This window comes from Sarcophilus harrisii, chromosome 2 (genome assembly GCF_902635505.1).
Source record: "Sarcophilus harrisii chromosome 2, mSarHar1.11, whole genome shotgun sequence".
Classification (NCBI taxonomy): Eukaryota; Metazoa; Chordata; class Mammalia; order Dasyuromorphia; family Dasyuridae; genus Sarcophilus; species Sarcophilus harrisii.
In genome coordinates, this window is record NC_045427.1 from 474,219,166 (window position 1) to 474,231,263 (window position 12,098).

General features: G+C 38.2%; 1 protein-coding gene across 1 annotated transcript in view; it reads left to right on the forward strand.

Moving 5' to 3' along the window:
- The first annotated feature begins 817 nt into the window (after positions 1–817).
- The window catches only part of NUP93 (nucleoporin 93), a 126,109-nt gene continuing 114,828 nt past the window's right edge, over positions 818–12,098 (forward strand). The window contains exon 1 of the mRNA XM_031954539.1: positions 818–1,257. The gene's annotated coding sequence lies outside the window, so the exon portion shown is untranslated. The remainder of the gene's footprint in view (positions 1,258–12,098) is intronic.

The following is a 12,098-nucleotide window of genomic DNA, read 5'->3' on the forward strand; positions in this document are numbered from 1 at the left end:
TCACAACCCTGGGAAATAGGTACAATTTTACAATAGAAAAAACTGATGCAGTGATTTGCCCAGGATCACTCAGCTGAGATCATGACACAGATCATGAGTCCAGGCCCCAATCACCGCTCCACTTAGTTGCTATAATAAAAATCACATCAAATTTGCAGATGATATCAATTCGGACACGTTTGATGACAGGCTCCAAAAAAATAAGTCTAAATAGTCCAGAATGTTAAGCCGAATCTAATAATCTGAAACATCCTAGGAATAAATGTAAAGCACTACATAGCGCAAAGCTGTTTTAAAGTCGGATAGCTGGGTGGTATAGTGCACAGGATGCTTCGCTTAAAGTCGGGAAGACAGTTTAAATTTCTTTTCAGACATTTCCTGCATGCCCCTGAGCAAGTCATTTAATGCCTTTCTGTCTCAATTTCCCCATCTGTAAAATGAGGATGATAACGCCTTCCTGAAGAAACAGTGTTATTATTAACTTAATTCCACTGTCTTCCTTCCGTTAATTATTTCCTATTTATCCTATATGCAATTTATGGTGTCTACTTGTTTGCATGTCACCTCCCCTGTACGGCTCCAAGCTCCACGGGGGCAGGACAGTCATTTGCTTCTTTTTGTATCCCCAGAGCTCAGCACAAAATTCGGCACTTGCTGTTTGTTGAATAGAATCATTACAGATTACGTAGAGATAACATGCAAATCATAAAACACTACGTCATTATTATAGTCAGCACCAGTTATTATAATCGTTATTACTGCTTATTAGCATAATGCAAAATGGGGAGGCTTGCTGTAGGAACCGGACGGACTGCAAGCTCAGGACACGCCCACAGCACGGAATGGCAGCCAAAGATGTCAGCGGGATCTTTGGTGGTATCGAGGGCCTAAAGGCTAGAAAACAGACTCTCAGGGGCGTGGGGAGGCTGTCGGGGGCCAACTCGTACCTCAGGGAAAAGTCTCTCTCTAACCAGCTCTGCCTAGGCCTTCTGGTGAAGAGCCGCCGCTTAGGGGCCCGCTCCTCAGCGCAGCTCTTGGCGCCGCGTGGGCCTTGTCCCTGAGCGCTTTCTTCCAATAAAGTTAATTTGGTGGCGAGTCCGCGCGGAGGCTGCTGGGAGAGACCCCTCTCCGCCAATCAGGACGCTCCGGTGAGCGGCGCGAGAAGCAGCAGCTCCCTTCGGCCTCGTTCCTGCGCCTCCTCCGAGCCGGCTCCGGCGGCAGCGGCGGCGGCGGCGGCGGCGGCAGCTCCAGGGCCAGGTAAGGAAGCCTTCACCCGCCAGTCCTCCATCCTGGGCTGCCGCCGGCTCCTGCCCGGGCCGGGCCTGCCTTTGCGTTCTACCGGAAATAGCGTCCCTGAGGCGTTGTACCGCCCCCGGCCCTGACGGGGCTCCGGCTGGCGCGCGGACCTCTCCGCTCCGCCTGGGGCTGGGGCCGCGCCCGACCACCACTTCCCGGCCTGGAGTCTTCTCCAGGCCTTCACTGGGGTAACGTGCCAGCGCCTTCCGCGCCTGTGGCTGGGCGGGATGCCCCACCGAGCCTTGTGGCTCCGGGTAGCGCGTAACACCCGAGGGGAGCGTGCGGCGGCCCGTGGGTCCCCTCCTGTCATTCAGGCCTCTGCCCTCCCGCTCCCTGGAAGCCCCCACTCCCCACGCTCCTTCCCTCCCATGTAGAGAAAGCCTCTGTACGGAGCTGAGCACAGGAGGCTTCAAGCCGGGCGACTGCCTTCCCTTCTCTCCTCCCTCCCTGGGACGCAGGGCTAGGCAGCTGCTACCTGAAACATTCCAGGGATCATGGAAATCAAATTTGGAAACTGCTTTAGAGGCGTTCTAGGCGTCGGGTCTTGGACCTCCAAGGTCATAGGCAATAACCGTCTCATTTGTTTTTTAATAATAGTTTTTATTTTCGAAATATATGCAAAGATAGTTTTCAGCATTCACCTGCAAAACCCTGTGTTCCAATTTTTTTTTTCCTTTCCTACCCCCTCCACTAGACAGCAGGTAATTTAATATGCCTTACCACCTCATTTTACAAATGAGGACATCGAGACTGAAGTTTTGTGATGCCCCAAGGAGTAAGAGACAAGGTGAGATTCAAACCCAGTTCCTCTGATTACAAATCCAAGGTTCTTTCCACTGTACCAGGCTGCCTGCCCTTTATTCTATGGATGGAGAAACAGTCAGTGGAGGGAAATGATTTGGCCGTGTCTAGTTATCAGAAAGATCATTTAGTTAGTGCCCTATGTTTCAGTCAAGTCAGCTTATTGTGTCTACAATCCCTACCCAGACAAAAAAGAAACTCCAGTTGAATCTGATGGATTAGACAAAAATATCTCTTGGCCACAAGGGAATTTTAAGCTTGCTGAGGTGAACTATTTGTTTTAAACAAATGGAAAAGGATATGCCCACGCAATTCTCCACCTCTTACCCATTCCAAGAGCTATTCTGTACAGTTAGGAATCAAAAGGTTAAATATACATACACACACACGGGAAAAAAAAAAAAACCTATTCACCCAGGAAATGTTCTTCCCTTAACAATTGTGAGGAGGCCAGGTTACATTATAGAAAAGTATTGCTATAAGTAATATGTTCCTCTCTTCTCAAGAGGTCATGCAGAAAAGCAGGCCTGCCTGAGTGAGAAAACTTAGTGACACAAACAAAAGGTGACAAGACTTGAAGTCTTGGAGGAAAATAGAAAACAGTGGAGGCCAATCATGAATCTAACTCTTTTGGCAGGGGACTATCCTACACAGAAAGGCGGTAGGATGGGGAAATGATCAGCACATCTCATTCCCAGCCTGATAAAGGAGCAAGGAAAGAAAAGATAGCTTGATTTCAAGAACAAAACTTAAGGTGGGGAGTCTCCTCCCTCCCTCCCGATGCATTCAGGCTTCAGAGCTTACATTCTAATGAATGAGACAATGTACTAATAAATATCTACAAAGCAAATTATATGCAAGATAAATAAGAAATAGTTAATAGAGGAAAGATACTAGAATGAAGAGGAGTTGGAGGTTTTCTTTTGGAGGTGTGGTTTTATTTGAAACTTAAAGGAATCCAAGGAGGTCATCAATTGGACAGAAGGAAAATGTTCAAGTAAGGAGGACATCCAGATAAAATGCCTGAAGCCAAGAGTTGCAGTAACTTTTTCATGGAATATCCAGCAGTTCAGTGGCTGTGAATCAAAGAGTTTGTGTAAGGGAATAGGTGTAATTGTCCTTCCTGCTTGAAGTGGACCAGAATGACATTTTTATGTTGGGGTCAAGATACAGTGTTTTAGACTTTGGCTGATCAGACTAATAGGAGCTCAGAAAGCTTTACCACAAATTGGACACAAATAGTCCACTCCATATGAACATTTGGAGTGGAGAATTCCCTAAATTTGTGCATTTCACGTGTTGTTGTTGTTGTTGTTTTGTGAGCTGCTGAAATTCTGCTTTGCTCAGTAGAACATAGTGCCTTCGATGCGGGCACAGAATACTGATCCGTCTTATGTCAGTGTCTCCCATAAAACTAGGTAATAAGCAGGCTGGAAATGTAGACAAGGGATAGGTTAATGAATGTCAAACAGCATTTTTTATTTTAATCTGGAGGCAAGAGGAAAGCCACTGGAATTCATTGATTCGGGCTCTAGGTGTGACATGATTAGACCTGTGCCTATAGAAAATTAGCACCTGAATGGAGGATGGATTGGAGTAAGGAGAGACTTGAGACAGGTAGAGCCACCAGCAAGCTACTGTAGTAATCCAACTAATCCAATTCTACTAAAGTGGTGGTTGTGTTATAAGAAAGAAATGGGGGTGGAGGGGTGAGGTATATTGGAGAGATGTTAACAAGTCTTGGCAACAGATTGGATATAGAAAGTGAGATGCAGTGATAGAAATTCTGCTAAGCACTGAGGGAAAAATTTTTGGGCAGCTTTTGTATGACAAATGGCCCCTCCCCCCCACTTTATAAATCTCAGCTGGAATAGAATCAGCACCTAGTGCTTTGCCACACGAAGATAGCCTAATGACATTCAAAACCTCTTCTTCTGTTGTAGCTTCAGGTAGAGAGTGATTGATTTCAACTTGAAGTAAACAGTCAATAGCTTCAGCATTGATTGATGATGGACACTATGGAAGTGTTCAGCCCATCTCTCTAGTATCATGTCCTTATCACTAATCACTGTGACACTATCAGCATTGAGTAGTTGAGATGCATGGGAGGTCCTTGGTCTATAAATGGCCTTTGGTGCATCATAAAAATTCTTTGAATTTTTTGCTATCTGCATAAAACTGAATTTCATCTGCCTTTTTACTAAGCCAAGAATCCTGCATCTCTCTAAGTTTCAATTGTACTTTACTTTTGATGGAATTGAATGCTACCTTCTTAGAGGTGGGTGAACTATCCTGCTGGTACACACTGTGGAGTTTTCATTTTTCATTTAGCATTTATGGAGAACTCACCAAGGGCAAGTGCTCACAGAAAAAGCGATACAGGGACACTCTCAAGTTAAGAACTCTAGAATTGATTATACATGGGAGACACTGGCCTATGCCAGCTGGCATGGCATTCCCTCATCAGAGAAGGTGCTGTGCTCTATGAGCAAAGCAGAATTGAATTAGCCCAAAAGAAACATGAGATGTACAATAGAAAAGTTACCTCAAATGTTCATAATGGGCTATTAGTGCCTGACCTGTGGCAGAGCACTCCAAGCTCTTACTGATCTGATCAGCCTCACATAGCAACTCACCTCTAACCTAGTGATGTCATTTTAGTCCTCTTCGAGAATGAAGGATAATGACCAACCAAGCACTGGGAAAATTGCAAAAACATGGTTCCTGCTCCACAAAACTTCGTTTCTGATTAGGGAAACAATTTGTAAGTAACTATAATGCTTCAAAACACTAAAACTGGAAAATAATCACAGAAAGAAAGCAGTAGTAATGAGGGAAAAACAGAAATAAGAAAGGCCTCTTGTAGAAATTGGAATTTGAGATGAATCTTGAAGGAAGCCAATAATAGAAAGTGGGGTGGGGGGTGGGAAAGAGCATTCCAAGCAAGGGAGTCAGCCAGTGCAAATGCATATAGCTGAAATAGAATATCATGTGTGAAGAACAGTTAAGTAGGTTAGTGTAATTGGATTGCATAGGAGTAAAGTGTAAGAAAACTGGACAGATAGGAAAGAAACAGATTGTGAAGGACTTTAAATGCTAAACAGGATTTTATATTTGATTCTCGGGGTATTCTCAACCTATTGGTTGCTATTGGCATTTATTCAACAGAAGAGTAAAACAATCAAACCCATGTTTTAGGAAAATCACTTTGGGAACTAGAAGATGGATTGTAGTGGGGAGGCACTTGATGTAGGGATTATCAATTTGAAGGCTATTACAATAGTCCAAGTGTGACGTAATAGAGACCTTTGTCAGCATGGGGTTAGTGCCAGAGGAAAGGAGACATATGTGAGAGATATTGTGAAAGTAGAGTTAATAGGCCTTGACCATAGATTTGGATTTGGGAAATGAGAATGAGATATCAGGAATGATATCTTGTTTGCAAGTCTGGGTGACTGGGAGGATAGTGGTAATCTTGACAGTAATGGGAAAAGGGGAAGATTTTGGCGGGAAGATAATGAATTCTGTTTTGGACATGTTGAATTTGAGATGCTTATGGGACGTATACAAAGACAAACTAAAACAGTCTGTGTTCTCAAGGAGCTTATAGTCTTATCAGGGAAGGTACTATCTCTCTATAAGCATATAGAAATATATACAAGATAAATACAAAACTATTTTCAGAAGGAGGCACCAACAGCTGGAGGAATCTGGAAAGGCATTATGGAGAAGATGGCTTTTGGTTTGAATTTCTAAGATATGGAGGTAAAGAGAGAACTCATTCCAGGCATGAGGGACAGCCAATATAAAGACATCTGGACAGACGATGAAATGTTATGGGAGGAACAGCACAAAGGCTAGTCTGGCTAGACTTCAGAGGTCAGAATGGAGAACAGTATGTATGCAAAGAAAGGCTGGAAAAGTAAATCGGGGACCAAGTTGTTTAAAGACCAGAGGAATTCATATTTGATCCTAAAGGGAGCCACTGGAGTTTTGAGCACTTGAATCACATTTTTAGACCCATATTTGTGGAAAAGAGACTTAGGAGGCCATGAAATCCAGGTTCCTTGCCTTTTTTTGGTGTCATGAACCCCATTGGCTGTCTGTTAACATCTATGGACTCCTCAGAACAATGTTTTTAATGCATAAAATAAAATACAACAGAATATAAGAAAACCGATTATCATTTTAAAAAAAATTCAGATAAAGAGCATCTGGTCCATTCTAATGCTATCATTGTATAGGTAGGAAAACTCAGGTCAGAGAGTTTCAATGACTTGCACTTTGATCCCATATCTTTAAACTCCAAATCCAGTGTTCTTTCTGATGTACTATCCTGAATTTGTTGTTGAATTGAAATAGTGAGACTGTCAGAGAAAGAGGCTAGTTTAATTCAGGTGTGAATTGTTGAGAATCTGGACAGAGAATTCCTCCCTCCCCCCATCTTTTCTCAGTGGTATTTTATTTTTCCAAAACATATATAACATTCATTTTTATAAGACTGTGTTCCAAACTTTTCTCCCTCTGTTCCTTACCTCTCCCCTCCCCAAGATAGCAAGCAATCTGATATAGGTTAAATATATACAATCCTTTTAAACATATTTCCATATTTGTCATGTTGTGCAAGAAAATTAGACCAAAAGAGAAAAAATCATGAGAAAGAAAACAAACAAAAAAAAGGTGAAAATACTATGATTCAGTCTCCATAGTTCTCTCTCTGGATGTGTATGGTATTTTCCATCCTAATAGACTAAGAATTTTAAGAGAGATCTTTTGAAGAAAAAAAAGAATAAGACTTGGTCTATAAATTGTATATGGGGAATGACATATGAGTTAGGTCTTTATTATTGCCTCCCTAGCCTATTATAGTAACCTTATAGGTCTTCCTACCCTTGTTGTCTTATCTCTCGTCCAGCTTTCATTTTGCTGCTATGAAAATCTTAAAGATTGCTTAAAAATCTGAGATAGTTTTACATTGTCCATAAAAATTCAGAACCTTTCACCAATCTGGAAGAATCTGCTTGGATCACCATATATCTCAGGTTAAAAACCTTTGCTTCTAAACTAAAATACAGCTTTCCCTGTTTGGCATTTGAAGCCAGTCACAATATGGGACTATCCTATTTTGCCAGGCTGATTACACATTGCTTTCATTCACCTTTAACCAAACTATCCTATATGTTGTTATTCACACATGATCCTCCACATACCATCAGAGGACCTTTGTAAGGTTATCTTCCATGCCAGAAATGTTCTTCCTGCTCAGTTCTGTCTTTTGGGGGTCTTGACTCCCTTTAAGACCCAGTTCAGATTTTTTGACTCCACCAATTAGTGTCTCTTCTTTCCTTCTCTTTCACTAATTTGTGTTATTTCTTATCTATTTTCTGTTTACTTATTTATATATTTCTCCATTCCCAAAAAGGGAAAGACATATTTTTGTGTGTGTGTGTTTGTGTTTCCAGCACCTATCCTAGTACTCACCATCTAATAAAATGCTTGATTAAAAACACCTTGAATTGAATTGTTCTCTATAACTAGAATGTTTCCCCTCTTCTTTTCCACTGAATTTCTTCTACCTTTCTTTTAAAGCCCAGTCAAAACCTGTGCCCTTCCATGGTTTCACCCTCTTCCTTTCCCTTTCAGACTTGATACTTAGTTTTGCAACTCTACAGTGCACTTACATAAAATAGTCAATATACATTTATGAAGTGCCTTTTATGTGCCAGACACTGTACTAAATGCTGAGAATAAAAAAAAAAAAGTGAAAAAGAAAGTCCCTGCCCTCAAGGAATTTACAATCTAATGGGGAAAAAATAACACACAAAAGAAGAAAAGAGTGTATCTTGTTTGGGGTTGTGTGATGGTAAAGTTCAGAGGAATGTTGAAGCCACATGGAAAATGAAGAGATGGCTGGCTTGATGCCTTCCTTAAATGGGGGTTCATTCCTTCTCTAACCTTTCCAGTCTGAGGGAAGGGAATACTGTCCCTTTACAGATGTAAATTCCAGGGCTGAGAGGATTGTGCAGAATGTCTAAGGTTTCTTGGGCATGATGATGAGATCCAGAGGAATACAGTTATAAACTTCTTGAAGGCACAGATTATGTCATATTTAAATGGGGACTTAGTTTAGGGTTCAACAAGTATACCCTTAATAAATAAGCCATATAAATATGCCAGAGACAGTGAGTGAGTTAAAAATTACTAAGGCTTCTTAACTTGTGTATCATAGACCCATTTGGCAGTGTGATGAACCTTATGGCCCCCTTCTCAGAATAATGTTTTAAATGCTTGTAATAAAATATCTGAGTTTACAAAGGAAACGATCTAGAAGCTTTGAGTACAAGTGACTTAAATAAATATATTCACAGAGCTACAAGCTGCATGTTCCCCAGAATTTATTTTGAAATTTTGAAATAAGCTTTATGTATCCAATATGTGAAGCAAAGCTAATAGCAAAACTATTAAGATGTAGATTTTAATCTTTTTCTCAGTTCTTCAGAGATTACATTAGCTCTCTTTTAATATTACCAACATCTTCCATTTCCAAGTGTTGTACATTCCTGTAAATCTTAGTAGTTTGTTTTATACTGACTATAAAGAATCACAAAACATATTAGAGTTATTATAGCATATTATATAGTATATGTTTTATATATGTGTATTTGTGTAATATATATATTTATAGATCTTTGTTTTTCTTTAGATATCTACATATATTAAACAATGATTAGAGCCAGCTTTCTTTAGCCTCATGTCTTAGACCATAATTGTCCAACAGCAGAACAATTTTTCAACGTTCCCTCTTTACCTCTTGAATTATTTGGATATCATAGATCCTCATCATCTTGCATTTGGAGATAATAGATGCTTACTGAAATACATTTTTTCTTTTTTACCATATGGCAGTATACATCTGTAGCAGGATGGGACCATAGAGATTATCTATCTCATGTAGATAAGTCAGATAACTTTAATTACTAAAATGGGACTGTTTGGATGTCAGCAGATATGGTCCTGTAGTTTGATAGAAATAAAATTTCCTTTATTCACAAAATGTTAGAACTTAGCAATTACTTAGTTCAACTCCTTTCTTTTTACAATGGGGGAATAACCCCAAGAGAATTGATGTGAGCTTGATCAAGGTTCCACAGCTAGTCATTGGTGGAGCTGAGACTAGAACCTAGCTTTCTTCATTTTTTGTCCAGTATTTTTTTTGTTGTTGTTTTTACATCATGAAATTGAAAGTATAGCATAAACTTTGTTACTTTTTTAATTATTATTTTGGTTTATATGATGTCATGTCTCTTGTCATAATAGAAAAATAATTATTTGAGTTGGACTTTATGCTGCCAGTTATTATGTCAGATATTTACTAGGGACAAAATTTTTGAAATGCCAAAAATTGATCCATAAGATGGACATTAGAATAGTTGTCAGGCTCAACTGAATTAATAGATGTTAGATGGTTTAGAAATCTTAAAGTGCTATTACTATATATTAATTATAGTTAAATTGATAATCTTGTAATGATGACTAAAATATACTTGCATGTGTGATTTTCACATTTGGAACATTTTTTAAAACTGAGCAAGGGAAGAGTTTTGTCAAGAAGATGAAATAGCTTTTTTAGATGATATAAAATTTACTTTTATTGATAGCATCCCAAACATATTGGCTATTATGTTTATATGTCGGAATATACATTAGATGATTTGGGTGGGAAAGGTGGGAAATGAGATATGGAATAAATTCACATAGTTAATAATAATGAGTGTTTTTTGTATATATAGGAATCCCTCAGCGAGAGGATTCATAATGGTGCGTTCAGTTGAGACTAGTCTGTTCCCTTCACATACCCCAAAAAAAAAAAAAAAAAAAAAAAGCTAGTCTTTCCCCTTTTTTGATCTCCCTAGGTCCTTTGCATTTCTTGAGTGACTCTCATTTTTACTATAGGTAATAAGAAGGAAACAGAAATAATTATCGTGTTGTTGGAGAACTTTCACACAATTTTTAAGACAACTTTTAGGATTTTCCTTTTGGGATAAAAGAAATGCCTCACCTTAAACAGAAAACATACCCTATAAGAGTCCACTAGTATCTGGTGAAGCCTACTTTTAAAGAAGCCCCATAAACCTCCACTTTAAATACTTTTTCTTTTCTTTTCTTTTTTTCTTAAACAAAATAAAAAAGATTTTTAAGGTTACTACTAATCTGGATGGCTGTGAAGCTTCTTTTGCTTTTTTTCCCCTGGTACTGTGGTGACTATGATGGTAGTAATTTTCGGGACTACCTTCTTTCTGTTAGATAAAATATAGAGAGTTGCAATCTTTAGTCTCTCATAATCATTTGTCAGTTGACATAAGTCATAGTGTATTGACACCTGTTTGAACCTTTGTGTTAGCTGGAGTCTGGGCATGAAGTCTTCAGTACAATAAATCCTTTGTGCAGTTTTTCTTTAAAATAACGAAACACCAGTGAGAATCATCACAATTAAATCATTCATACAAAATGTAGAAAATTTAACCTTTTCATTTAATGGATGTAAGAGACTAGACTACCTTAAATACCGGGACTTTTGCTGGGAATTACATTTTGGTAACTACTGATTTAAAATATAATTGAATGTGCTATGCAATTTGAATCTTGTGGCCTGTTTAAATATTGAATAAAGCTATATTCAGAAAGTAGAAATGATTAATTTTTATAATTAAGTCTTTTTAATATTAAGTGATTTCAAATAATTTCTAATGATATTTTACCTTTTTGCAATTTTATCTTTAATTCAGTTTATCACACACAAAATATGAGAATTTCTTTTATAAAAATATTGGAGCCCAGTTAAATGTTGGAGTATTGTTTGACAGGGGATGTTAACATGAAGTAACAGCTAAGGTTCTTGGTGTCATTTAATAAGTGTAAAATCTAATGTAAAATTGACTGTGTAGAAGTCACCATGAATTTTCCTATATTCTTCATTACTTATCAGCTCAGAGTCATTTAATATAAATTCAGAACTTTAGAAACCTATAATGCTTATAACAAAACAGTCTTATAGTACAATCTCTAATTCAGTTTAAATGCATTGTAACTACAAAGATAAAAATGAAACACTCCCTGCCTTCAGTGTGAATAGTTCTTTCATTTTTGAAGAGGATGCTGTTTATAAATTTTCATGTATCAGAGCACTTGAAAAGGTTAGTAGAATATGGAGCACATGAGAAATTTGCCTTTGATCCCCTTCCTTGCCATCTACAATTTAACTTTGATTTATAGAGAGAAAGGCTTGACTTTTCTCTTTTGGACAGACATAGCAATGATTAAAAAAAACAAAAGTTAAATTTATAAGTCAAGATTGATTTTGTTTAATCCTTACATTTTATTAGACTTCTTTTTCATTTCTTATTTCATGAAGTAGATTAAAATTGTACTTTGAATCAGACAAGCAAGACAGCTTTGAGAGCAACAGCTTGAATTTATTTTATAATTAAAAAGAAAAGCAAGCTGTACATAACAGAGGTCTGCATTTTCACGTACAATTCCTCTTTTTGTTGTTGTTTTGTGTATGTTAATGCCCATTTTATTTAGTATTTAAGTAAAAAATAAACTATACATGGCGATGTTGTGGGAGGCTTTGATAAAGGAAGAAAGCCGATAATTAAAAGTGGAAGCTTTCTTCTGCAGTCTTCTGCAGTGTCCTGTTATGAGCATACATCCATAATTAATTTTCCTGTTAGTCATATTAGTCGATTGATTGCTTTTACTCAAATCAACCAAAGTAAAGATTTGCATAGGCTGGCTACTTGAAAGTTTCTGCAGGCTTTATGACATGAATCTAATGCAATTATGTTTTTTGAGCAAAATATATTTGAAAAGTAGAATATTTTAACTTATTATCTTCTACTTGTATATTCATGAAAACAAATGCTCCACTGTCTAGACTTTTATTATTCATTCTGGTAGTAGGAGTTAAAAACAGTTGTATAACAAAGTGTACATGATAT